Genomic DNA, 26,635 nt, shown 5'->3' with positions numbered 1-26,635 from the left:
TACTTTTTTATGACAACTGAATAGCTTCTTAAATCATGAAAGTGTTGCTTCACTTTAGTCATGGGTTCCAGCAAAAGGAAAAATCTTGAATATAAAAGTATTTTCTAGCCCAAATATTGGAAGCATTGCCCTGTAGTCAAGGCTGGAAGGAGCCTTGGAACCATCCCTCCTCCAAGGCCCAGCCTCCATGTCTCAAGGGGCTGGTTCTAAGTCCCACGGACAGCTGGGGTGGAGCTGGGCCTAGAACCCCTGACTGCGACACTCAACCCAATCTGTGGGCTCCAGCCTTCCCCAAACTTTCCTTTGAGATCCATTCAATGATGTAAAGAAGACACACTCTGTTGAAAGGCAGTGCACTTCAATGTCAGAGCAGGAAGGATGATTCCTACCCTAAGGTTCTTAAGCACAGAAATATAATTCTCAAACATAGACATAAATAAATCATGAATGTAACAGTCTAGTTTTCAGTATCATATATACGATGCTTTCTATAATGAAATAGTAATATTATCAGGAAACTTTGAAGCATGAACCCAACCATACAAAAGAATGGTGAGTCTTACTAGGAAAGTTATTTATCTAAGATACCCATAATTGAGGCTTTCAATTATTATTTTTTTGTCTAATTAAAATCATTACATGAGCAAAGCATCAAACTTCTATCCTCATCTATTCCTGATCCTCCCCTACTCGTAGAGAGAGAACCTTTGTGTAAACACGTTCCCTTCTTCTGTTTTTCCTGTGTGTTATTTAGACAATTGAGATTTCACAAGTAGTATGAAACATTTCTTTTCTTTTAGAAATACAGATATCTTGACTTCCTCTGTTTACTTTTTCAATTCTCTAAAAATTGAGAAAACACCGAGGGATTGGCTTCCTAAAACTTAATGCTCAGCATCAAAGAGAGTTAGGGTGAGGCAAGATTTTCTGAAGTGATAATTAATTGGCTACATCTCTATTTTATGTTTAATAGGAAATAATAGTCAAAAGCAGAGAAATCTGATATTTATCATTCTTGGATGAAAGCATGCCAAAGATCAATAGAAGATGTTGTTAAGGCACATGTCTTGATTTTCAAAGGAGAGTGATTGGGGATTTGTTTACAAGTGTCAGCATTGAGTTAAGATAATGTCACCCTATCATTCTCTCAGACCAGAAACAGGAAATTCCTTAGTCTTAATGTGAAGCAATTTATAGAGAATTGTGCTCTTTAAGGGAAAATTTAAGTTTAATTTTGTGAGTAAACCTTCAGCTGGAACTTAGAACCCTTTATCAGAGGGGTTTCAAATGTAAGCTGATTTGACCAAACATGTAGAGAGCCCCAGAAATGACATTCCTATTGGTGTTTCCTTGAAGGAGTATCAAATACAATTTCCAATGTTGTTGAATATTAAAAATGGGAGAAAGTTAATCTGTTTAGTGGCTTATTCTGACTTCACCAAGCAAGATACCATATATACTGTTATTTCCACATCTCTTACCATTCTTCAAAAGTCAAATCACACATGTTAAGTCAATGTTTCCTGTGTATTTAATACCTGTGACAGAGGTTCTGGTGAATAATAACAATCCCTCCTTTCCTTACATTAAAACCATTGCATCTTTCTCACTTCTCTGACCTCGCTTCCTTGATTACTCTCCCCTTACTTGTTACTTGTGAACTCTGTCCTACAAAACTTCAACTTCAATTTCATCTTCCCTGACTTGTCTTCCCAGATTCAGCCAAACTGACTTAACCCCTTCCTCCTCTGAGTTTCCAAAGAATTGTGCTCATATTGTGCATTATAGCATTTCAAGTATGAAACTGTTTGCATGTTCTATCACTACTAGATTTAAGGTTATGTCTGAATCATCTCTACAACCATCTCCAACATAAGGTCTCATTATAAATGTGATGACTGTCTTTGAGGAGCTTTCAGTCAATCAGGGAGCATATATAAAACCACACACAGAAAAAATAATAGGTGTCTAAATCAATTCATCAATTTAGTCAACAAAATTTTATTAATTGCCTATTTTGGCCTGGGTATAAAACTGAACAAGACAGACTTGGACCCAGCTGGTATGGCTCAGTGATTAAGCATTGAACTATGAACCAGGAGGTCATGGTTCAATTCCTGTCAGGGCACATTCCTGGGTTGTGGGCCCTTTCCCCAGTAGGGGGTGTGCAGGAGGCAGCTGATCAATTATTCTCTCTCTCTCTATCTCTCTCCCTCTCTCTTCCTCTCTGAAATCAATAAAAATATATTAAAAAACAAAACAGTCACATGACTTTATGGAATTTAAAATTGGAGCTTAGAGATAGGTATTAAATAACAAATCATACAAATTATCTACACAAATAAAAGAGAAACATGCAAATTGACCATCACTATGCTACACCCACAAGCCAATCAGGAGTGAGTATGCAAATTAACCCAACAAAGATAGCGGCGGCCACGGAGCTGGAGCGAGCAGGAGGCTTGGGTTACCTCCTGTGATGGAGGAAGCCAAGCTTCCCATCTGCCCTGGCCGGCCTTGGCCTCCACTCAAGGCTACAAAGTTTCAGTTATAGAAGATAAATAAATCCCAGATACCTGCTTCCAGTGGGCCCTGGCCTCTGCTCAAGGAGGTGCTGAAAAACAAAAAAAAGAAGAAGAAAAAAAAGAGGGGCTGGGAGCTTGGGTTGCCAGGGTGTGTGGCCAGCCTGCAAACAGCCATTAGTCCCTCACCCAGGCTGGCCAGGCACCCCAGTGGGACCCCCCACCCTGAAGGGGCTGTGGCCAGCCTGCAAACAGCCATCAGCCCCTCACCCAGGCTGGCCAGGCACTCCAGTGGGGACCCCCAACCTGAAGGGGGTGTGGCCAGCTTCAGGGGCTTCAAGGTTATGTTAAATGTCTGGAATTTATTTTAAAATCAAAAGAAAATCATTCAAGAATATCAAGCAGGACTGCAACATTACTGAATTTATTTATTTTTTAAAAAATAAATTTTTATTGATTTTAGAGAGAAAGGAAAGCAGAGAGAGAAACATTGATGCATTAATATTGATCAGCTGCCTCCTGCATGCTCCCTACTGGGGATCAAATCTGCAACCCAGGCATGTGCCCTGAGCAGGAATTGAACCAGGGACCTCTTGGTGCATGGGTCAATGCTCAACCACTGAACCACACCGGCTGGGCTGAATTTATTTACATTTTTAAAAAGATCATTCTAGCTGCCAAATGAATATTGGAAGTAGGTAGATAAGTTAGTTGGGTAAATGATGACAGTAACTTACACTAGTGTGATGTTAGTTGTAATAGAGAAAAGTGGATGGACTTAAGAGACTTTTAGAAGTTAGAATCCACAATATTTAGATATTATTTGGATTTTTGTGTATGTACATGTGTGTGCACACACCCATGTGTGGTATATTGTGTCAGATGAGTGGTGGAGACAACAGGGAGAAGAAAATATCAAAGATGACTCCCAGATTTCTTAATTGAGCAACTATATGAATGACAGCATGTTTTTTAATGCTCATGTGGACAAATTTAGGAAATTGAAGGATACCAACCCCATCCTCTGTCATCAGTCTTCAACCTGAAATCCACTGAATCTTTATAGAGTTCTCAAGTGTCTCTGATAAAAAGGCAAAAGACCCTGTTGATGGTAGTGATAGGTAACCTTTTAAAACATCAAAAAACTATTTTTCAAGTATAGTTAACATGCAATGTCAAAACAACACAGTGAAACATTTGTAGTAAAGGCTGTGGAGACACTAACTTCTAGCAGAGCATGGGGTGCCTGAGCCTTGTCTGGGAGGGGCTCTCAGAAGCTGGAGGACTGGAAGAGCAGACAGGCTGGCTCTCCTTGTTGGCAGATGTCATAATTTTGCTGAGTGGGGAGGTCCTGAAAAAGATGTATTTCAGAGCTATTGTCTCTAGAGAAACGGAATCGGCAAGTGTGTATCTGCAATTCAAATGGATTCCTCTTGGCCTTCAGCGGCGCTCTTCCCCTGAACTTCGTAACCATCTTCTTTCACAAGCGTAAGGGATCTAGCTGCGTTTCACAGTCTCCGATGTCTGCTTTCCTGCAGCTTTCCCTGAAATACCTAGCTCATCAGCCTATAATATGTCTGTGACTCAGCACCTCTTACTAATGAATGTAACACATTTTAAAACTGTTTCAATAAGATTTAGCTTGCTGCAACATTACTGAATTTATTTATTGTTTTTTTTAAATATATTTTATTGATTTTTTACAGAGAGGAAGGGAGAAGGATAGAGAGTTAGAAACATCGATGAGAGAGAAACATTGATTAGCTGCCTCCTGCACACCCCCTACTAGGGATGTGCCCGCAACAAAGGTACATGCCCTTGACCAGAATCGAACCTGGGACCTTTCAGTCAGCAGACCGACACTCTATCCACTGAGCCAAACTGGTTACAGCTTATTTATTGTTTAATAAATAAATTTTCCCGCCATCCGACACTTGGAACTAAAAATAAACCAGCTCTCTGACTAAACCGATGAATCCCTTTATAAATGCACTAGATGGCAGTGGAGGCACTCCTGCATGCGGTTGGAAAGCCTTCTGCGCCAGGGGAAGGGACAGGAACACGGTCAAGTTCCAGCTGCCCTTTACCGGTAAAGGCAGAGAGAACGTAAAAGAGGAAGAGGAGCGGCGCAGAGAGCTAAATGCTGCCTCATCACTTCAATAGGCTGGGTGTTCCTGTCACACAGAGAAAAGGTGTTTCAAGTACACCCGCCTCTTGTTTAATGAAGTAAATGCATTTGTTTTCTTTTTAAGCTATAAAATTAATTTCCATGGAATAAATCCTATTTTTCCTCACCGAATTTCATTATTAACTTGGGGATATAGTTCTTTAGAGAAAAATAGTTCATGACTATTATTAAATCAGAGAAATACAGCAATCCTTTTGAAATAGCCCATTTAAAGGAATACAATAATTTGCGCCAAACACTGACAGATAGTATTAAAATACTCACAAATACTTAATAAATATCAGTAATATGTTCTATGCAAATAAGTCATAACATAGAAAATTAAGAAAGAAAATGTCATACCAGTTTCTTTATACGTAAATTATCAAACTTTCTTGCTGTTAGCTCCTTAAATGTTTAGTAGTTTGGTTCAATTCTTCCATTGCCTTGTCTTACCTTATCCCTTTTGAACTGTATTATGAAGATAATTCATTAAATTTTTTTTCTGTATGTGAAGTTGGTCCATTTCCAGATTAGTTCATACTGACTCTTTAATGTTCAAAGCAATGCTGTATTTATTTAGCTGATGACATACTTTCTTAATAGTTGATGATATTATTACTAACATTTATTTGCATGTGTTATAGTTTACAGAACTCTTTTCACATACATTATCTCATTTAATCTTTATAACAATGGGTTATGTAGGGATGATTATTAACCCCATTTTACAGATGAGAAACAGGAGGTCATAAAGGCTAAGTAATTTGTCCAAGGTCACACACATTTTTCCCCCCAACATCAGTCGGGTATCATGTCAATGTTACAACAAGTTTTGAGGGAGGCACATCTCACATGAGAACCTGAACACCCAATCATCACACTGATGAGCTATAAGGATGAGGTCACACACATTTAAGTGGCAGAACTTTGATATGAATCTAGGTTTTTGAGTGTAAATCATAGATTCTTTCCACTATTTCTCACTGACTCCCAAACAATTAGCATCCTATCTAATAAAAGAGTAATATGCAAATTGGCCATCACTCCAACACACAAGATGGCTGCCCCCATGTGGTCAAAGATGGCTGCCCCCATGTGGACACAAGATAGCCTCCACAAGATGACCAGCAGAGGAGGGCAGTTGGGAGGGACCAGGTTTGCAAGGGAGGGCAGTTGGGGGTGATCAAGCCTGCAGGGGAGGGCAGTTAGGGGTAAACAGGCTGGCAGGGGAGCAGTTAGGCATCAATCAGGCTGGCAGGGGAGTGGTTAGGGGGTGATCAGGCTGGCAGGCAGATGCGGTTAGGGGCAATCAGGAAGGCAGGCAGGCGAGCAGTTGGGAGTTAGCAGTCCTGGATTGTGAGAGGGATGTCTGACTGCCCGTTTAGGCCCGATCCTACCAGATTGTGAGAGAGATGTCTGACTGCCTGTTTAGGCCCAATCCTACCAGATTGGAGAGGGTGCAGGCTGGGCTGAGGGACACCCCCCCACACACAAATTTCATGCACCGGGCCTCTAGTATTTAAATAATTATGTTCACCTACAAAAAAGAAAACAAAGACAGAAGAGACCTATAAAGAAAAAAAAAAATGGCCTACTGTGGATGGCCCATGGGAGATAAGTAAGGACCAGATTGTGCAGACCCTTGTAAACCATGGATTAGGGACTCATTTTAAGGGTGGCAGGAAGCCACTGAAGTTTTAAATCAAGGCAGGACATGGTTTGCTGTTTATGAAAGACAACTCTGGTTTCAGTGTGGGAAGTGGTTTGGAGTCAGCAGGAGTGGTTGTGGGGAGGTTGGTTAGGCAGCTGTGTCAGCAGTTCAGGAGAAAGAGGTGGCAATGGGTGTCATGAAAAATAGGCAGATTTGAGGGCTATTCAGAAGTTGGAATGAACAGGTCTTCATGATTGACTATAGACTGGTGGTAAGGGAAAGGGGAATGTCAAGAATAAATTTTAAGATGGGCAACTGGGTGGTTAGAGGTGTTATTGACTGAAACAGAAAATATTGGAAGACCATCATCCATTTTTTCCTGAAATGTCATTTGACTACCATGTAATCTATCTATAATAATAAAAGCATAATATGTTAATTAGACCGGACATCCTTCCAGATGTCCTTCTGGACAACCTTCCAGATCGGGCCTAAATGGGTGGTCGGACATCCCTCAAGGGGTCCCAGATTGGAGAGGGTGCAGGCTGGGCTGAGGGACACCCCTCCCCGTGCATGAATTTTGTGCACCGGGCCTCTAGTTAGACAATAAAATCCTTGTTAATGGAATATATTTTAAGATTAAAATTGCAGTTCAGATGGGCTACACTCTTTCCTCATCTTACAAACGTAAGCCTAATCTGTCTCCTCCAAGAAATCCTTTTTATTTTTCCCCCTGTAAATCTGTTCCTCCTCTGTTCTACCATGGCACCGCCTCTACCTTTGGTTTAGCTATTGTCACACTCTGCCATTGCCTCAACCATACTATAATTTTTTTGAACTACACTTGAATAAATATAGCCTGAGTAAATACTTGAATTAATTTATATGAACTCCCACTTTCCTTCCATTTTACAGCAAGTAGGATCGTCTTCTTGTTTAAAAAGGGAAACTTTGACATGATAAATAAGACACTTAAGCCAGAGATCGGGAGGGGAGAAGATTAGGAGTCACTTACAACTCTTATCTAAAATAACTTAAATTCTAGCTCCAGACACTTTGCTTTAGAGGTGATCTTAGAACTATGAATAATAATCTTTTAGCAATCATAGAGAATTGTCAGTAGCCTCAAGTGAATGTAAGTAAGAGAATGCCACAATTCTAATTAGGAAAGAACGGTAGGTTCCATGAACAATAAGTCACTAATTTTTACTTAAGTTGCAGAAATAATAAATTGATTAATTCTCCCATTTATTTATTTTATAAAAATATATTGACTGCAGAGGATACAAAAATGAGTAAGAAGGAAGCCACAGCCTCAGAAAGGGAGACAGAGGCATGAAAAAAATTAAAATAATATGACATGACCTGTGTTGTAATAGAGGTACATATATACTGATGAGAGAGAAATTGTGTCAGAGCGTGTGGTCAGGGATAGCTGTAGATAGGAAGTGGCATTTGAGTTGCTCATTAAATAATGAATAGGAATTCTCCAGTAATCAAATAGAAAAGAGTACCGCAGGCATGCAGAAATGCATAATTAGATCATGAGAGAATCACAATGCCTGTCTGAGTAGGTGGATCAGAGGGCATATGGGAGAAAATGACCCGTGATAAGCCCAAAAGGGCCAGTCTAGGAGCCCTAAGAGACTGGACATTGGTAGAAAAATTTAAAGCTTATTTTAAAAACACTTGGTTTACAAATATGCAGGAAAAAATGTAGTGATAAATAAGAATATAGTGACATGGGCGAGAACCCATAGTGTCTGGCACAGAAGAATGTTCAATATATATTGAACAAATAAGGTTCATAAAGAAGTTTTTCAATAAATAAGAGTTATGGTATTTATGATATAAAATAAATATATGTGAACCAATAGCTTTTCTGTATACCAGAAGTGAACCACTGGTATATAGAAATAGAGCATAATGAACACACGTACAATATAGTAAGAAGGGACTTAGAACTAGAGAAGTAAAACAACACAATATTGACAAGTGATATAAAAGATGACTTGAATATTTGAAAAAAAGTAACATTTAAAAGATGTCAATTCTAACAATGCATTTAGTATTTTGTTTATTTATTTTTATATTTAGTATTTTAATGTTACTTCAATAAAAATTTCAATGCTCAATGACATTTTTTTTTCTATGCAGAAAGAAAAAGAGTTTAAACTCCTTCTGGAGAAGTAGTAAGATAAAAATACCCAAAGCCAATTTGTAAAAACAACAACAATAAAACCCTAATGAAAGTCTTTCCTTCTTAATATCAAAAGACATTACAAAGCTATACTAATTGAAATATTGGGGTACCAGAACAAAGCTGGACACAAAGATCTCTGGAATGTCATAAAGAACTCAGAAACAAATTTTAGTGTATAAATAAGAAGTTGAGGAAAATTAATGTGAAAAATGGTTTATTCCATAAATGACACTGGCAAGATTTGTTTGCCACAATAGATCATTCACCCAAGCATCTAAATACCAGAAGACTTCATATAATATCTTCAATGTGATTATTATTTTTTATTATTTATTTGTTTATTTATTTTACAGAGGGAAGAAGGGGGGGAGAGAGAGAGAGAGAGAGAGAGAGAGATTTGTTGTTCCACTTATTTATGCACTTATGAGTTGATTCTTATATGTGCCCTGACTGGGGATTGAACCCACAACCTTGACATGTTGAGACTATGTTCTAACCAATTGAGCTATTGGACTAGGGCATCAATGTGATTCTTTATTTTAAAACAATGCCATTGTAATTGTTGAAGAAAGACTAGATACAATGTGTAACCAATGAATTGTAGGGTTAGAAAAAACTGATTGGTGATTTTATGAAATGTATAATTTGTGATGGTTCTTGCTAGCTACATTTTAGCAGGCACTATCTTAATTTATATTAAGACTAGAGGCCCGATGCATGAAAGTCATATAAGAGTAGGCTTTCCTTCCCCCAGCTGCCAGCACCATCTTTCCTCCACCACCCAGGACCCGGGCTTCCCTCACAACCCCAGCTTTGTCCAGAAGGTCATCTGGAAGGACGTCCAATCAAATTAGCATATTACACTTTTATTATCCTATCTAATAAAAGAGTAATATGAAAATTAACTGTCACTCCATGATAAAAATGGCAGCACCCATAGCCACAAGATGGCAGTGCCCAGTCCCCTCAGCCCCACCACTGGAGTGTTTGGGCCTGTAGGCCCGGCCAGGGGTCCCGGAGACCAAGCAGAGAGTTGGGATCCGCTCATTCTGGGGGCAGATCCAGCCTCACCACTCCTCTGCTGCTGCTGGAGTGTTTGGGCCTGTCTGCAGGCCAGGGGTCACTTGGGATCCGCCCACTCTGGTAGCAGATCATGCCTCGCTGCTCTGCCGCCTCTGGAGTGTCTGGGGCTGAGCAGTGAGGCTGGAGTGTTTGGGCCTATGGGCCCAGTCAGGGTTCACGGGGACCAAGGGGAGAGTTGGGATCCGCCTACTCTGGCGGTGGATCCAGCCTCACTGCTCCGCAGCCTCTGGAAGTGTCTGGGCCTGTCAGCCCCTCCATGAGGGTGGATGTTGCGTCCAGGGGGCACACGCAAGTGGGCGGGGAGTTGACTCTGGGTCTTTTGACGCATGGGGACTTGATGCTGCTGTGTCCCAGTTTGTGCTGGCCCAGACTGACAGCAGGGAGGAGGAAGTCCCACCCTGACAGAATCAGCCAGAATCAGCCATTGGTCAGACAGCTCTCAGTGGCCTGACAGCCATCTGACAGCAGGGAGAAGGAAGTCCCACCCCTAGAGAATCAGCTGTTGGTCAGACAGCTCTCTGCCACCTGACAGCCAGGACTCTCATTCACCTGACAGCAGGGAGGTGGGACTATGTCTAAACATCCACTATTGATACAAGGTAGCTCTGCAGCTGAAAGAAGCCGGCGTTATTGACAGAAATTGTCTGAATACCAACATGCATCTGATTTTGAAGGCAGGCAGGCGAGCAGTTGGGAGCCAGCAGTCCTGAATTGTGAGAAGGATGTCCGACTGCCTGTTTAGGCCTGATCCCGTGTCTGGGATCTGGCCTAAACGGGCAGTCGGACATCCCTCAAGGGGTCCCAGATTGGAGAGGGTGCAGGCTGAGCTGAGGGACACTCCCCACTCCATGCACGAATTTTGTGCACCGGGCCTCTAGTATAATATAAGATTATATAAATACTTATATACAATGTGTCGATTTACAAAGTATGCATCCTTTTGTGTAAATATTGTTAAGCCAAATTCTTGACTTCATGAGTATACCTTGTTCTACTCTATTTGGAGCAAATTAGAGCCACACTTGCCTTCATAAAGACACTCCAATGAAAGGGCAGAGAATGTCAGAGTATATAAAAAAGGAGAGGCAATTTTAGGCTGTCTACAGCAAGCATATTTTAAATATAAAGATAAGGATACTATAAAAGTAAAAGGATTGAAAAAAACTATACCATGCAAATACTATAAAAAGAAACCAAGAGTGGCTATATTAATATCAGACAAAGTAGACCAAAAAATAAAGAGATGATAGGTAATACAGAAAATCAATAAAGTTGATAAATCTATAGCTAGTATGGTAAAGAATGAAAGACTCCACAAATTATCAATATAAAAAACAGAACAGGAACTGTCACTATAGATCTTATAAACATTAGCATAAGAATATATTATGAGTAAAGTTATGACAATAAATTGACAACTTAGGTAAAATGGATAATTCATTAAAAGAAGTAAATTAGCAAAATAGACTCAAGAAGAAGTTAAAAACTTTAATAGCTTTTATATCTATTATAAAAATTGATTTTTTACTAAAATATCTTCCCACAAAAAAAATGTCCAGCCAATATGGTTCTCACTGCTCCATTCTACTAAATATTTGAGGAATGAAAAGTATCAATCCTGTGTGAATTCTTTCATATGGAAAATAGGCAGATATAGTTCATAATTCACTTTTATATGAGGTCAAGATAGAGAGATACATGTTCCTGGATTAGAAGTCTCAATATTTTAAAAATATAAACTACCCTAAATTAATCTATACGTACAATTCAATCCCAATAAAAATTGCAGCTGAGTATTTTTGTGTGACAGAAATTAACAAATGGATTTCAAAGTTTATTCAGAAATGCAGAGGACCTGGAGTATTTAAAACAATTTTAACAAAGAGCAAAGTTGGAGGACTTCCAACTAACAGAAGCTACAGAAATCAAGACAGTGTGGTTTTGTCTAAGTATGGACATAAAAGTCAATGGAACAGAATAGTGAGGTTCAGAAATGCACTCCGCATCTATGTTGATTTCCTATCAAAGGACCATGGTAATTCCATGGAGGAAAGCTTAATAGCCTTATGGAAAAAAAAACAAAAAACTGCCAGAATAGCTGTTTGTCTCCATTAAAAAAGTGAACCTTGATTCTTATCTCATGCCATTCAGATAAGTTAAATCAAAATGAATTATGCCCTAGCCAGGTTGGCTCAGTGGATAGAGCATCGACCTGTGGACCGAAGGATCCCTAGTTTGATTTCGGTCAAGGGCATGTACCTCGGTTGCAGGCTCCTCCCTGGCCTGGGCCCTGGTCGAGGCTCATGCAGGAAGCAAGCAATTGATGTATTTCTCTCATATCAATATTTCTCACTGTCTTTCCCTTTCTCTTCACTCTCTCTAAAAATCAAGGAAAAATATCCTTGGGTGAGGATTAAAAAAATAAAAAAGAATTATAGTGCTATATATGAAACTAAGCCTATAGAACTCCCCTCTCTTAAATAACAGAAAGTTTTACAACCTTTGGGTAGAAGTAGATTTCTTAGAGAGGACACAACATACACAAAGCATAAAAAGAAAAAATGAAAAATTGGACTTAGTAAAAATAAAGATACTTTTGTTATCTGAAAGACAAATTTAAGAAAATGAAAAGGCAAGCCACAGATTGAGGGAAACATTTACTATATCCTATCTAATAAAAGAGTAATATGCAAATTGATCATCACTCCAACACACAAGATGACTGCCCCCATGTGGACACAATATGGCCACCACAAGATGGCCAATAGGGGAGGGCAGTTGTGGGTAATCAGGCCAGCAGGGGAGGGCAGTTAGGGGTGATAAGGCTGGCAGAGGAGGGCAGTTGGAGGAGACCAGGCCTGCAGGGGAGGGCAGTTGGGAAGGACCAGGCCTTCAGGGGAGAGCAGTTAGGGGGAGATCAGGCCTTCAGGGGAAGACAGTTGGGGATGACCAGGTCGGCAGGGGAGGGCAGTTAGGGGCGACCAGGGGAGGGCAGTTAGGGGTTACCAGGCCTGCAGGGGAGGGCAGTTAAGGATGACCAGGATGGCAGGGGAGGGCAGTTAGGGGCAATCGGGCCAGCAGGGAAGCAGTTAGGCGTCGTTCAGGCCAGCAGGGGAGTGGTTAGGGAGTGATCAGGCTGTCAGGTAGGAGCAGTTAGGGGCAATCATGCAGGCAGGCAGGTGAGTGGTTGGGAGCCAGCAGTCCTGGATTGTGAGAGGGATCCTAGATTGGAGAGGTGCAGGCTAGGCTGAGGGAAACATTCCCCCTCACCCCATGCACACATTTCGTGCACTGGGCCTCTAGTATTTTATATAAGACATAAACAGAATGTATAAAGAAGTTTTACATCTTAATAAAAGTAAGAAAAAAATAAAATAGGGAAAGGATTTGAACAGATACTTCATAAAAGAATATGCAAATGGTTCTTAAGCACATGAAAATGAATTCAACATTATTAGTTATCAGGGAAATCTGATTAAAACTATAATCTGATGCCACTACACATGTTAGAGTGACTAAAATTTTTAAAACTAACAGTAACAAATGTGAATGAAAATGTAAAATATCTGGAACTTTTATACATTGATGGTGGGAATGTAAAAGGGTACAAATTAGGAAAAAAAAAAGTTTAGTAGCTACTTGTAAGTTTAAATCTAAGCTTACCATGTAACTCACCATTTCCATTTCAGGTATTTAATTATCCAATAGAAATAAAAACAGATAGTAACAGACTTGTACACAAACTTTCATAACAGATTTAATAATCCCAAACTAGAACAAACCTAATATCATCAAACAGGTAAATGGATACATTTTGGTATATTTGCACATGTTATACTACTCAGCAATAAAAACATGAGGGGTTGACACACACAATCACATGGATCAATCTAAAAAATATGCTGAGTACCAGAAATCAGATACAAAATAGTACATGTTGTATACTTCTATTTCAAGTAATAAAGAAATGTTAAATTAGTGATTTTTTTCAAAAATGTGTGAAAATCAACTGGAAGTCTTTTTAATCAAACAAAATCGTACTTAGAACCACAATAATTAAGACACATAATAGAAGGTCTGTTCCGGGAATGGCAAAACCTGGGCTGTGTCTGCCTACTCCAACTGTTTTTGGCTCTTTGCAGTGGATTTTGCAGAGGCAACTTGGCACCCTATGACTTTGAGGGCACAGTTTGAACAGCCACTCCATTAATCAAGTCACTGCAATCTATACCATGGTGTATGATAATATTTGCAAATAGTATTTGGAGGTATGAGAAAATCTTTATGACAAAATTTAAAGAAAATATAGAATACAAAGTTGTAAATGTAATTTATGATCTCAGTTATGTGAACTATATGAGGGGAAAAAGAATGGAAAAGAAATAATAAATGAAATGGAATGACTTTATAAAACATGAAAACAGCTATGATACCTCGGCTGTAAGATTCTAATTTTAGTTTCACTTTTATTTCATTTTTTTTCTCCGTTAAAGTTTTTTTCTTTTTTTGGTCTTCCTCTGATTTATTTCACTTAGCATAATGCACTTGAGATCCATCCATGTTGTTGCAAATGGAGACATTTCATTCTTTTTTATGGCTGAGTAATATGAGTAATATATATATATATTAATATTAGAGGCAGGGGAATGGCCACCGCACCCCAGTGCGATGGTCGGTGGTCCAAGGCACTCTTGGAGATCTGGCTTCAATGGCGTCAATATATATACACACACACACACATACACACACACTAGAGGCTCAGTGCACAGATTCATGCACTGGTGGAATCCTTCTGCCTGGCCCTTGCCCTCTCACAATCTGGGACCCCTCGGGGGATGTCGGACTGTCGGTTTCCTATATAATCCTATATAATAAAAGCCTAATATGCAAATCTACCATACGGTGGAATGACTGGTCACTATGACACACACTGACCATCAGGGGGTGGCTACTCAATGCAGGAGCTGCTCCCAGCCTGCAGGCCCCAGGCCAGCCAAGCAGGTGCCAACAGGGACCCCTGATCACTCCACCAGTTGCCCCACAGAGGGAGGTGACCAGCAGTGGCAGTGGGGTGATCAGGGATGGGGCTGTCCAGCAAGTGGGTAGTGCTGCCCCCCGATTGCCTCACCAGTTGCCTCCACAGTAGGAGGTGACTGGTGGTGGTGGCAGGGGGTGGGGCCTGCAGAGGTGTGATGGGGCATTGCCTTCCTCTGATCACTAGGTCGCCTCCTGGCCCTGAGGGCTCCCGGACTGTGAGAGGGGGGCAGGCTGGCTGAGGGACCCCCCTCTCCAGTGCATGAATTTTCATGCACTGGGCCTCTAGTTCTATAGATAAGAAAGAATTTTTGAGTAATTTAGTAGCTTGCTAGTAAGTAATGTTGGGATTATTAAATAGGCCACTTAGATATTTTATCCAAAGACCTACAGTCTCCCAGGTGAATCCACAGCAGTTTAAAAGCCAAAGTTTCTATAATTGAGAGCTATTTTATTATAATAGTAATTAGATTCTAAAGCTCAAACAGCTTTCCCTCCCTCTTCCACTCTGTCTCTCTCAGATAAAGCAACGTTGCAGCTGTATAGCCAGATGGATGCAGCTCCAATTGACAGGGGATCTCTCTGTTTGTAAAGAGCAGTTTCATGTTCATCTACCCATCTGCTTGGTATCCATGCAACCGTGGAATAGAACAGCTTTTGCATATTTACATCCTTCTTCTTCCTGCCATGCAGAGATGGGGAATTACATGGTCATTTAGAAGTTTGACTCTCCATTTAGGAACATCTCATGGATGTTCCCAAAGAATAAAATTATAGATGGAGAACACAACAATAATAAAATTATAGGTGGAGAACATTTTTTTTAGAGACTATGTTTGTGTTGTAGGTAACCATATGGGTACAATTTGCAATTTTCATTACTAAGACTCCTTAGAGCAAGTTACCTCAGCTTGTAAGTCAATCCTCCAAATGATTTGGCTCAGCAAAATTCTAGATGGCTCACAAATTCTGATTGTTGGTGCCCACTCCTTTATTTAGCCATTCTTGAACCTGTTGCTTTCTATTTAGTTTTGCACTGATAAGCCAAGGGAATAGGAAACAGCTGTTCCTATCAAGTACTCTTGGACTTTTAATAGACAAGGATTACTCTGAAAATTAAGATGTAACAAACATTGATACTACAGCATAGGGAGCATAAAAATGCTTCTTTTCAATACCTTGTAATTGACAAATTTTACTAAGATTGTCATTTCCACAGTCTTCCAAGTCCAGGGACATTAAAGAATATGGCATCTCTCTATGAATCGTTTACTTTCTTAGCCCCATTCATAAATCTGTAAACTCCATTTTACCATACATGCATCATTGCCAACTTTCACATGCTCATCACACTGTGTGTGGCTCTATAGTAAATTATTTGCCCTACATTTGCTTTGACCTAAATGGGAGCAACTCCAGGCTGAAGAATAGACATGATTTCCTCCTAGGCAGGAACTTGACCACAACCATGAACCTTACAACACCTTTTGCCTTGTTCTCTGCTTTTCCTTCTGACAATTTTCAAGTGAAAGCAATTACTGGCCTCTGTAACCCGACATAAGATCTCATTAATTCACAGGTTCAAGAAACATTAGTACTAGAAGGGACAGTCCCTTGTCAGATAAGAGCAATATTTCTCAAATTACAGGTTGTGACCCATTAGCAAGTGGTAAAATCAACCTAATGAACTGTGATTGATTAAATATGGTCATAAATTCTCTGATTCTTCCACCATTAAGAAAAGCAGTCTGTGTCTCTTCCTTTTGAGTCTTGGTTGCCTTAGTAACTTGTTTGACCAGTAGTAGAAGGCATCAGAGTGTCATTCTGGGACTTCATAAACCAGCTTGCAGCTTCCACTCAGGTCTAATGGAGGCCCATTCTTGGGACACTCTCTCTGAGAACCCAGATGTTACACAGTGAGAACCCAGACCGCATGGAGCAGCCAAGAGTAGCTGCTTAGCTCACATATAGAGCTGAGCTCCCAGCTGAGAGCCAGTACCTACTGCTGGCCATGTACAAGAGGACTGCAGGATAGCTAACACCACTGAACCACCAGAATTCTGCATCCCCAGCCTATGTTTGTGACTGCACGAAAAACTGCAAGCACCACCCAATGGAGGCCATTCAACCCGTAGAACTTCTTGAAATAATAGCATGCTATTTAAAAAAAAACAAACAAACCATCTTTATTATTGAAAGTATTAAATATGTACCTTTTTTCTCCCATTGTCCTCTCCCAGCCCATGCCTGACCCCAGCCCAAGCCTTCACCCCCTATTGTCTGTGTCCATGGGTTATGCATATATGCACACAAGTTCATTGGTTGATCTCTTCCCTCCCACCCACCCTCCTCTGCCTTCTCGCTGAGGTTTGACAGTCCATTCAATGTTCTATGTGTCTGGATCTGTTTTTGTTCATCAGTTTATGTTGTTCATTAGATTCCACATATGAGTGAGATCAGGTGATATTTATCTTTCTCTGACTGCCTTATTTCCTTTAACATAATGCTTTCCAGGTCCATCATAAAAGTTGCAAATGGCAAGAGTTCTTTCTTTTTTTACAGCTGCATGGTATGCCATTGTGTAGATGTACCACAGTTTTTTAATCCACTCATCTGCTGTTGGGAACTTAAGCTGTTTCCAATGATCTTTTCTTTCTTTTTTTATTGTTTAAAGTATTACGAATAGTAGTACATATGTCTCCTTTTATTTTCTTTTCCCAATTGACCTTCCCCAGCCTCCTCTACCCCCTGGCACATGCCCTCACCCTCTCCCAGAGTCTTGCGTCCATTGGTTATGCTTATATGCAATAGCATGCTATTTTTAAGTCCTAAGTGATAGATAACTAGATAGAAAGAGGCCAAGATAATATTTTAGTGAAACAGAACTAGAATAGAAAAACAATAGAAGGATATAAAGATAAGTGTTATTGTATTTTTAAACATATTTTTATTGATTTCAGAGAGGAAGGGAGAGGGAAAGATGGAACCATCAATGATGAGAGAGAATCATCGATTGGCTGCCTCCTGCATACACCCCACTGGGGGTCGAGCCTGCAACCCAGGCATGTGCCCTTGATCAGAATCGAACCTGGAACCCTTTAGTCCGCAGGCTGATGCTGTATCCACTGAGCCAAATCCGGCTAGGGCAGTAAGTGCAGTTTGTAAAAAAAAACACCAAAAAAACAAAACACAAAAAAATATATATGTATATATATATATATATATATATATATATATATATATATATATATAGTGTGTGTGTATGTGTTAGGAGAGACACTGTTCTATAAATTTAAAAAAAACACACAAGTTTATAGAGATACTACCTACATGCTCTTCAGTTTATTCATTTAGAGTATAAAATTCAATGTTTTAGAATAAATTTACTGAGTTGTGCAACCTTTGCTATAATCAACTTTAGAACATTTTTATCACCTCCAAAAAAGCCCATAACCATTAACAGTTACTTCCCATTACTGCCTTCTTCCCATTCTACTTTCTGTCTCCTTAGACTTAGCCATTCTAAACATTTTATATAAATGAGATCATATAGCATGTAGTCTTTTGTGACTGGGTTCTTTTATTTAGTATGCTTTTTTAGGTTCATCTATGTCATAGCATGTACCAAGATCTCATTTCCTTTTATTGCCAAATAATATTCCATTGATGGAAAACTGCATTCCTTTATCCATTCAGCAGTTGATGGGACATTTGGGTTGTTTCTGCCAATTGGTGACTATGAATAACTTTCTATGAATATCCATATAAAAGTTTTTATGTGGACATGTTTTGTTTATCTGGGGCATGGTACATCTACATTTAACATTTTGAGGAACTGCCAGACTATTTTCTAAAGAGACTGCAAAGTATTGCATTATCACCAGCTCTGTAGGAGGGTTCCAATTTTTCCACCTCCTCATCAACATGTGTATTGGCTGTCATTTTGATTTCTAGAGTCATTTCAGTGTGTGCAAAGGGATGTCTCATTATGGTTTTGATTTGCATTGCCTAAATGAGAATGATTTTGAGCAACTTTTAAAAAAATTTAATAAATCTTTATTGTTCAGATTATTACAATTGTTCCTCTTTTTTCCCCCCATAGCTCCCCTCCACCTGGTTCCCATCCCACCCTCTGCCCTTACCTCCCCCCCACTCTCCTCATCCATAGGTATACGATTTTTGTCCAGTCTCTTCCTGCACCCCCCACACCCCTTCCCCCCTGAGAGTTGTCAGTCCACTCCCTTTCTATACCCCTGATTCTATTATATTCACCAGTTTATTCTGTTCATCAGATTTTTAATTCACTTGAATTTTAGATTCACTTGTTGATACATATGTATTTGTTGTTCATAATTTTTATCTTTACCTTTTTCTTCTTCTTCCTCTTCTTAAAGAGTACCTTTCAGCATTTCATATAATACTGGTTTGGTGGTGATGAACTCCTTTAGCTTTTCTTATCTGTGAAGCTCTTTATTTGACCTTCAATTCTGAATGATAGCTTTGTTGGGTAGAGTAATCTTGGTTGTAGGTTCTTGCTGTTCATCGCTTTGAATATTTCTTGCTACTCCTGTCTGGCCTGCATGGTTTCTGTTGAGAAATCAGCTGACAATCATATGGGTGCTCCCTTATATGTAATTAACTGTTTTTCTCTTGCTGCTTTTAATATTCTCTCTTTGTCTTTTGCTCTTGGCATTTTAATTATGATGTGTCTTGGTGTGGTCCTCTTTGGATTCCTTTTGTTTGGGGTTCTGTGCGCTTCCTGGACTTGTAAGTCTATTTCTTTCACCAGGTGGGTGAAGTTTTCAGTCATTATTTCTTCAAATAGATTTTCAGTATCTTGCTCTCTCTCTTTTTCTGGCACCCCCATAATTCTGATTTGGTACGCTTGAAGTTGTCCCAGAAGCTCCTTACACTATTGTCAAATTTTTGGATTCTTTTTTCTTTTTGCTTTTCTGGTTGAGTGTTTTTTGCTTCTTTGTATTTCAAATTTTTGACTTGATTCTTGCGTTCCTCTATTCTGCTGTTAGGTCTCTGTATAATATTTTTTATTTCAGTCAGTGTATGTTTAATTTCTAGTTGGTCCTTTTTCATATCCTCAAGGGTCTCCCTAAATTTATTGGCCTTTTCTAGGAAATTCTTGAAAAACCTTATAACTGTGGTTTTGAACTCTATATCCAGTTGTTTGCTTTCCTCCATTTCTTTTGTTTGTGATCTGTTTCTTTGTCTCCACATTTTCACTGCTTCCATGAGTTGGTAGAGAAGCTTTGTGTGCTAGGTGTCCTATATGGCCCAGTGGCTCAGCCTCCCCAGTTACCTGAGGTGGACACTCTTGGTGCACCTCTTTGTGGACTGTGTGAACAGCCTTTTTGTAGTTAAGTCTTGATTGTTGTTGGTATCACTGGGAGGAATTGACCTCCAGGCCAGTTGGCTGTGAGGATCAGCTGTGTCTACGCTGGGAGAACTGTGCTGGAGACAGCCTTATGAGACAAGATTTGCAAAATTGCAAAAGCCTCTGTGCTCAGCTTGGATGGGGTGGAGTCTCAGGGTTCAGCAGACAGCCTTGGCTTCCCATCAGCCCTGCCCTATGAGGCCCCTGGGTCTCAGTGTCCCTCGGTAATTGCTGCAGTCCTCTCTGCGTGCACTCGTGCATGCGCCTCCAGACCTCTGCATTTTGCAGCTCCCCTCAGTTTCCGTTCACTCCTCTCTTTTCCTGACAGTCCAGACTCCCCCGGTATGAGTCTGGGTCCCCAGGGTCTCGCCTGGAACTGGGGTTCAGTACAGTCAGAACTAGGGTTCAGTGCAGTCAGGAGCTCCTGTCTCCCTCTTGCTATAGAAAGCCAGCCAGGTACTCAGCCACCCGTCCTCTCTGTGTGCGTGTCTCCGTACCTCAGCCTTTTGCAGCTCCTCTGAGTCTCCATGTGCCCCTCTCTTTCCTTCTAGTTGTAGAATTTCCACTCAGCCAGCTTTCCTGTGGTTCTGGATGATGTCCGTTCTCTCTTTTAGCTGTAGTTTTGAAATTGTTGTGTGAGACAGCAGTTTAGGTGTTCACCTATGCCATCATCTTGGTTTCTCTCTTGAGCAACTTTTCATGTGATAATTGATCATTAATTATCCTCTTTAGAAAAATGTGTATTCAGATCTTTTGTCCATTTAAAGAACTAGTTTATTGGTTTATTTATTAATGAGTTGTAATAGTTCTTTATATATTCTGGATACAAGTCCCATACAGCTATATGATTTGCAAATAATTTTTTTCCTGTTCTATAGGTTGCCACTTTACTTTTTTGAAGTATTTTTTTTGCAATACAAAAGTTTTAAATTTGTGTGAAACTCTAATCATTTAGTGTTTCCTTTTGTTGTTTTGCTTTTAGTGCTGTATTTAATATGGTTTTGCCTAACTCAAGGTTATGAATGTTTATATTTTCTCCTATGTTTTATAGTTTAAGCTCTTAACATTTATGTCTATGCTCATTTTTTGAGTTAATTTTTATGTAAGGTGTGAGGAAGGATATTCTCTCTTGCATGTAAGATACTCATTTGTCCTAACAAGATTTGTCACAAGACTAATTTCTTCCTATTGTCTTGAGATCCATGTGGAAAATCAATTAATCTGGTGTATTCTATGAGATTAAAGTCAGGAAAACTCTTGTATACATTAATGCATTTTTAAGAATAACTTAAAGGAAATCTTATAGATTGTCTAGTCCATCCCTCAAGGAAGCCTGACCACAGATTGGATCCCCTTCTCATGTGTTCCTATAGTACCTTATTACTCCTATTTTAGTAATGCTTATTGTATTTCTATTTCCTGTTTTTCATCTGCCTTCTTAACTAGGCTGAAAGCTCCCAAGGCAGGGATTGTATCTACTCTGCTTGCCTAGTTCAGTGCTTGAACTAGAGTAAATGCTCAGTAAATATTTTCTATTGTTTGAATTAAAGGTGATTGAGACCCCAAAGTATGGAAATGTGAACTGACCTGTTTAGAATTATACACTAAGTCAAAGTTAGCATGAGGGCCATAATCTAGTCAAGAGAGTCCTACTCCACTGTTATGTCATTGGTCCTAAATCTGTGCATTGCAGGTATCAATAAATGAGCAGTTTTAGAGTAGAGGTCTTGTTGGAATGCCTATTAAAAATATTCTGACTTATTTGAGCCATTTGTATTTTAATAAATAAAATAAAATAAATAAAAATCTTCCAGTTTCTGGTCTGGCACATAAGTAGATGGAGGTTGGCACTAGATCCTGGTATAAAGCTAAACAAGCTATAAAGCCAACAACTCTTATATTTGTAAAAAAATGAATTGACAAGGCAAACCACTGACCCTCAAGTTGAAGAGACAAACAGGGGAATACATAGAATCACAACTTACCCAAGCAGAAATCTATGAGCAGAAGCTTCCATGGGAACAAGTGCCGGGGTAGAAAAACCTGGACTGTGATGGACGAAGTGTCGGAGGGCTCCAAGTGGACAAGTCTGAGACTTAAAAGCTTCAGGGTGATGCAGCTATAGTGGGTCCCCACACTTTTCTGAGTTTTACCACCAGGAGCTATTCCAGGTTCTTACTGTGATGAACATAGAGAAAAGTCCTCTCATGCTTCTAGCAGGAGAGGGAAAAAGCAATCCTTTTGAAATATGACAGAACAGTGTTTTCATAACAAGGCCTATCCTATAGAGAAACTATTTTCCAGAAGCTAATATGTACTGGGGTTCTATCAATACCTAAACCACTGAAGGACAGGAAATTCTCAACTCCAGCTCTCTCTAGGCTTCCACTATGGAGACAGGAAATAACCAACTACAATCTCTTCTAGTCTTCCGTGTGCAGGAAGAAAAATATCCAACATTAGTTCACTCTAGGCAACCTGTCCCACCTATGATGGAGGTGTCTTGGAAGCACTTGTAAAGTTCACAGGTCAGAGGTACAGGGTCACTAAAAGACTAACACCTATTCATAGGACTGTAGAGCACCACCCCCCTCTCCCATGCCTTACTACCACATACTAAAGATTTACTTACCACAGTTCCTTTTATTCAGTTTATAATGTCTGGCTACCAAAGATAAATTATAAGACATACTAATAGGCAAAAAGCACAGTTTGAAGAGTGAGAGCAAGCATCAGAATCAGGCACAGATTTGGCAGGATAATTCCAATTTGTTTGGAATTATTAGACTAGAAATTTAAAACAACTATAATATGCTAAGGATGCTAATGGATAAAGTAGACAGCATGCAAGAACAGATGGGAAATATAAGCAGAAAGATGTAATTCCTAAGACAGAATCAAACAGAAATGCTAGAGATCAAGAAAACTGTATAGATATGAAGAATGTCTTTAATTTGCTTATTAGTAGACTAGATAGAGCTGAGGAAAGAAACTCTGAGATTGAGGTTATGTGAATGAAATCTCCAAAACAAAAAAGGGAAAAGAAAGAAGACAGAAAAAATGGAACAGAATATCCAAAAACTGTGAGACAACTATAAAAGGTGTAACATATGTGTAATAGAAATACCAGAAGGAGAAGAAAGAAAGAAAAAAACAGAAGAAATATTTGAAGCAAGGTGAGTGAAAATGTCCTCAATTTAATGTCAGGCATCAAGCTACAGATCTAGAAAGTTCAGCAAACACTAAGCAGGATAAATGTCAAACACACACACACACACAACACACACACACACACACCAAAAACAAACAAACATACACCTAAGTATATCATATAGATACTATGGAAAATCAAAGATAAAAATTCTTGAAACAAACCAGAGGAAGATCAGCTATATACCTAACACCAGAGCATCACAATGCATGAGACAAAACATAAAAGAACTGTAAGGTGAATAGATGAATCCACTATAGTTCAACTCAACAGAACCATCAGTCATCTGAATATAATTGACAGAATCAACTACTTTATTAACAAAGCAAAATATACATTCTTCTCAAGTTTACATGGAACATTCGCCAAGACAGATCACATTTTGGGCCATAAAACATACCATAACAAATGTAAAAGAATATATTTCATACAATGTCTGCTTTCAGCTCATAATGAAATTAAACTATAAATAAAAAAATGGAAAGATAGCTGGAAAATGAATACTTGAATATTTTACAACACACTTCTAAATAATACATAGGTAAAGAATAACTCTCAAAAACATTAAAAATACTTTGAACTAAGTGAAAATGAAAATACAATTCTTAAAATTTGTGGGCTTCAGTGAAAGCAGCGCTTAGAGGGAAATGTATAGTATTGAATGCATATATTAGAAAAGAAGATAGATCTAAAATTAATTTTCTGAGTCTCCACATTAGGAAATAGGAAGTAGAACAAATTAAGTTGAAAGTAAGCAGAAGAGAAGATATAATAAAAATTAAAACAGAGATCAGTGAAGTTGAAAATAGGTAATTAATAGAGAAAATCAACAATTGTAAACAAAACAAAAGCTGATTCTTAGAAAAGATAAATAAAATTAATAAATCTCTAGTCAGCCTCACTAAAGAAAGAGAGAAGATGCAAATCATTAGTATCAGATATTAAAAAAGGAAATATCAGTACAGATCCCATGGGCTTGAAAAGAATAATAAAGAAATATTATGAGCACCATCTTTTCACAAATTTGATAACCTAGAGGAAAAAGATCAATTTCTTGAAAGACACAATTTGCCAAAATCATACAAGAAGCAATACCCTAGCTGAATAGGCCTATGCTATAGACTTAATGTTTGTGTTGAAATTTATATGGTAAAATTCTAAACCCAAATATAATGGTATTAGGAGGTAGACTTTGGGGAGGAGATTAGATCTAGAGGGAAAAGCCCTTATGAATGGGATTGGTGCCCTTATAAAGGTCCCTAGAATGCTCTCTTGCCACCTTCTGACATATGAGGACACAGTGAGAAGATGACTATCTGTGAACCACAAATTCAGCCCTTATCACATATAGGCACTTCCCAGACTTCCAAACTGTGAAAAATAAATTTCTGTTGTTTATAAGCCACCCAGTCTGTGGTATTTTTGTCATAGCAGCCTGAATGGACTAAGACAGCCTGTATATACTAAAGAGATTAAATCAACAATTAATTATTTTCCCAAACAGAAAGCAACAGGCCCAGATGGGTTCACTAGTGAAGTTTACCAAATATTTAAACAAGAAACTTTACCAATTCTCTTCCATAGCTAAGAGAAGGAATGCTTCCTAGTTTCATTCTATGAAGCTATGGTTACCTTATCACCAAAATCAGACAAAGACATTACAAGAAAACTACAGACTAATATCTCTTATAAGCAAAGACATGAAAATCCTCAATAAAATGTTAGCAAATTAAATTCAACAACGTATAAACAAGAATTGTACACCATAACCAAGTGGTATTTATTCTAGGTATGTAAGGCTCGTTCAGCATTCAAAAATCAATTAATGTAATCCATAGCATCAACAGGTTAAAGAAGAAAAAAATCACATGATTATATCAATAGATGTAGAAAAAGCCCTTAAAAAAATCCAGCACCCATTTATGATAGCTCTCAGAAAACTAAGAATAGAGAACAACTTCCTCAGCTTGCTAAAGAACATCTAGAAAAAAACTAGAGCTAACATAATACTTTATGGTGAAAAACTAGAAACACAGAGGATTTTTTTTTTTTTGTAGTGAAGTATTCTGTATAATACTAAAGTGATGGATACATGTCATTATACATTTATCAAAACCTACAGAATGTACAACACCAAGACTGAACCCTATTGTAAGGGACTTTGGTTGAAAATAATGTGTCAGTGTAGGTTTATTAATTGTAACCACTGTAGTACATTGGTGAGGGATGTTGATAGCGGAGGAGGCTCTGTTTGTGGAGGCAGGGGATATGGGAAATCTTTGTAGCTTCCACTCAATTTTGCTGTGAACCTAAAACTTTAAAAAAAAAATATTTTATTGATTTTTACAGAGAGGAAGGGAGAGGAGAGAGAGAGTTAGAAATATCGATGAGAGAGAAACATCGATCAGCTACCTTCTGCACGCTCCATATTGGGCAACCAAGGCACATGCCCTTGACCGGAATTGAACCCAGGACCCTTCTTCAGTCTGCAGGCTGATGCTCTATCCACTGAACCAAATCGGTTAGGGGTGAACCTAAAACTTTTAAAAGTAAATTCTATTTTTAGTTGTTAGCAGTACAGAAATTCATTTCAAAATAACAACTAAACAGTCAAGTAAGGAAATGCATCTTCGTCAGTCTTTTGCTATTAGCATAAATGAAAATTATTATGCTAGCAAATTTCTAGATTTAGAGAAATTGAAGAATTTTCTCTTAAAAAGTACTCCACAGCAGTAACTATACTGTATTTCCTGTTGGCCCAATGCATTAAGATTTTTCACAGTATAGATTTTTATTTGGAGTCCTCATCATATTTTTTCCTTCTTATTGAATTTATTGGTGTGACTACTGGTTAAAATTATACAGGTTTCAGGTGCACAATTCCACAACACATCTGTACATTGAATTGTGTATTCACCACCCCATTCATCCCCCTTATACTCTCTTTCACATCCCCCCCTCCTCGCAATCACCACACTGTTGTCTGTGTCCATGAGATTTTTTCTCTTTTTCTTTCTTTTTTTCCCCTTAAGTTCTTCATCCCTTAAACACCCCCTAAACACCCCTCTCCACAACTGTCAGCCTGCTCTCTATGAGTCTGTCTCTATTTTGCTTGTTTAAAAAAACACCCTAAAGTCAAATTTAAAAAATTAAAGGGGCTCTTTTGCTTAGACTTTAGCAGGAAAGATGAGGTATATTTGCCAGTCAGTACACATAAACTGTAAACACACCAAGAATTCTTGTTGCTTAAAAATACTCATCGTTGACCTTACCTGCTAATACAAGACTACTATTGACTTCTGGTCAAATGGTGGCATAGGTAAGTTTAGTACTTGAATCCTCCTACAACCACATAAAAATTACAAGTAAACT

The 26,635-nt window shown here is 38.9% G+C and overlaps 1 non-coding gene across 1 annotated transcript; it reads right to left on the bottom strand.

Moving 5' to 3' along the window:
- Positions 1 to 5,488: 5,488 nt before the first annotated feature.
- On the bottom strand, positions 5,489 to 5,590 carry LOC114229173 (small nucleolar RNA U13). The gene has a single exon (XR_003615262.1). It is a non-coding gene; the product is annotated as a small nucleolar RNA U13 (small nucleolar RNA).
- Between the last annotated feature and the right edge of the window lie 21,045 nt (positions 5,591 to 26,635).

Source organism: Eptesicus fuscus, chromosome 13, assembly GCF_027574615.1.
Source record: "Eptesicus fuscus isolate TK198812 chromosome 13, DD_ASM_mEF_20220401, whole genome shotgun sequence".
Lineage (NCBI taxonomy): Eukaryota > Metazoa > Chordata > Mammalia > Chiroptera > Vespertilionidae > Eptesicus > Eptesicus fuscus.
The sequence above is the reverse complement of the archived record's forward strand: the minus strand, read 5'-3'. Positions and strand labels throughout refer to the sequence as shown.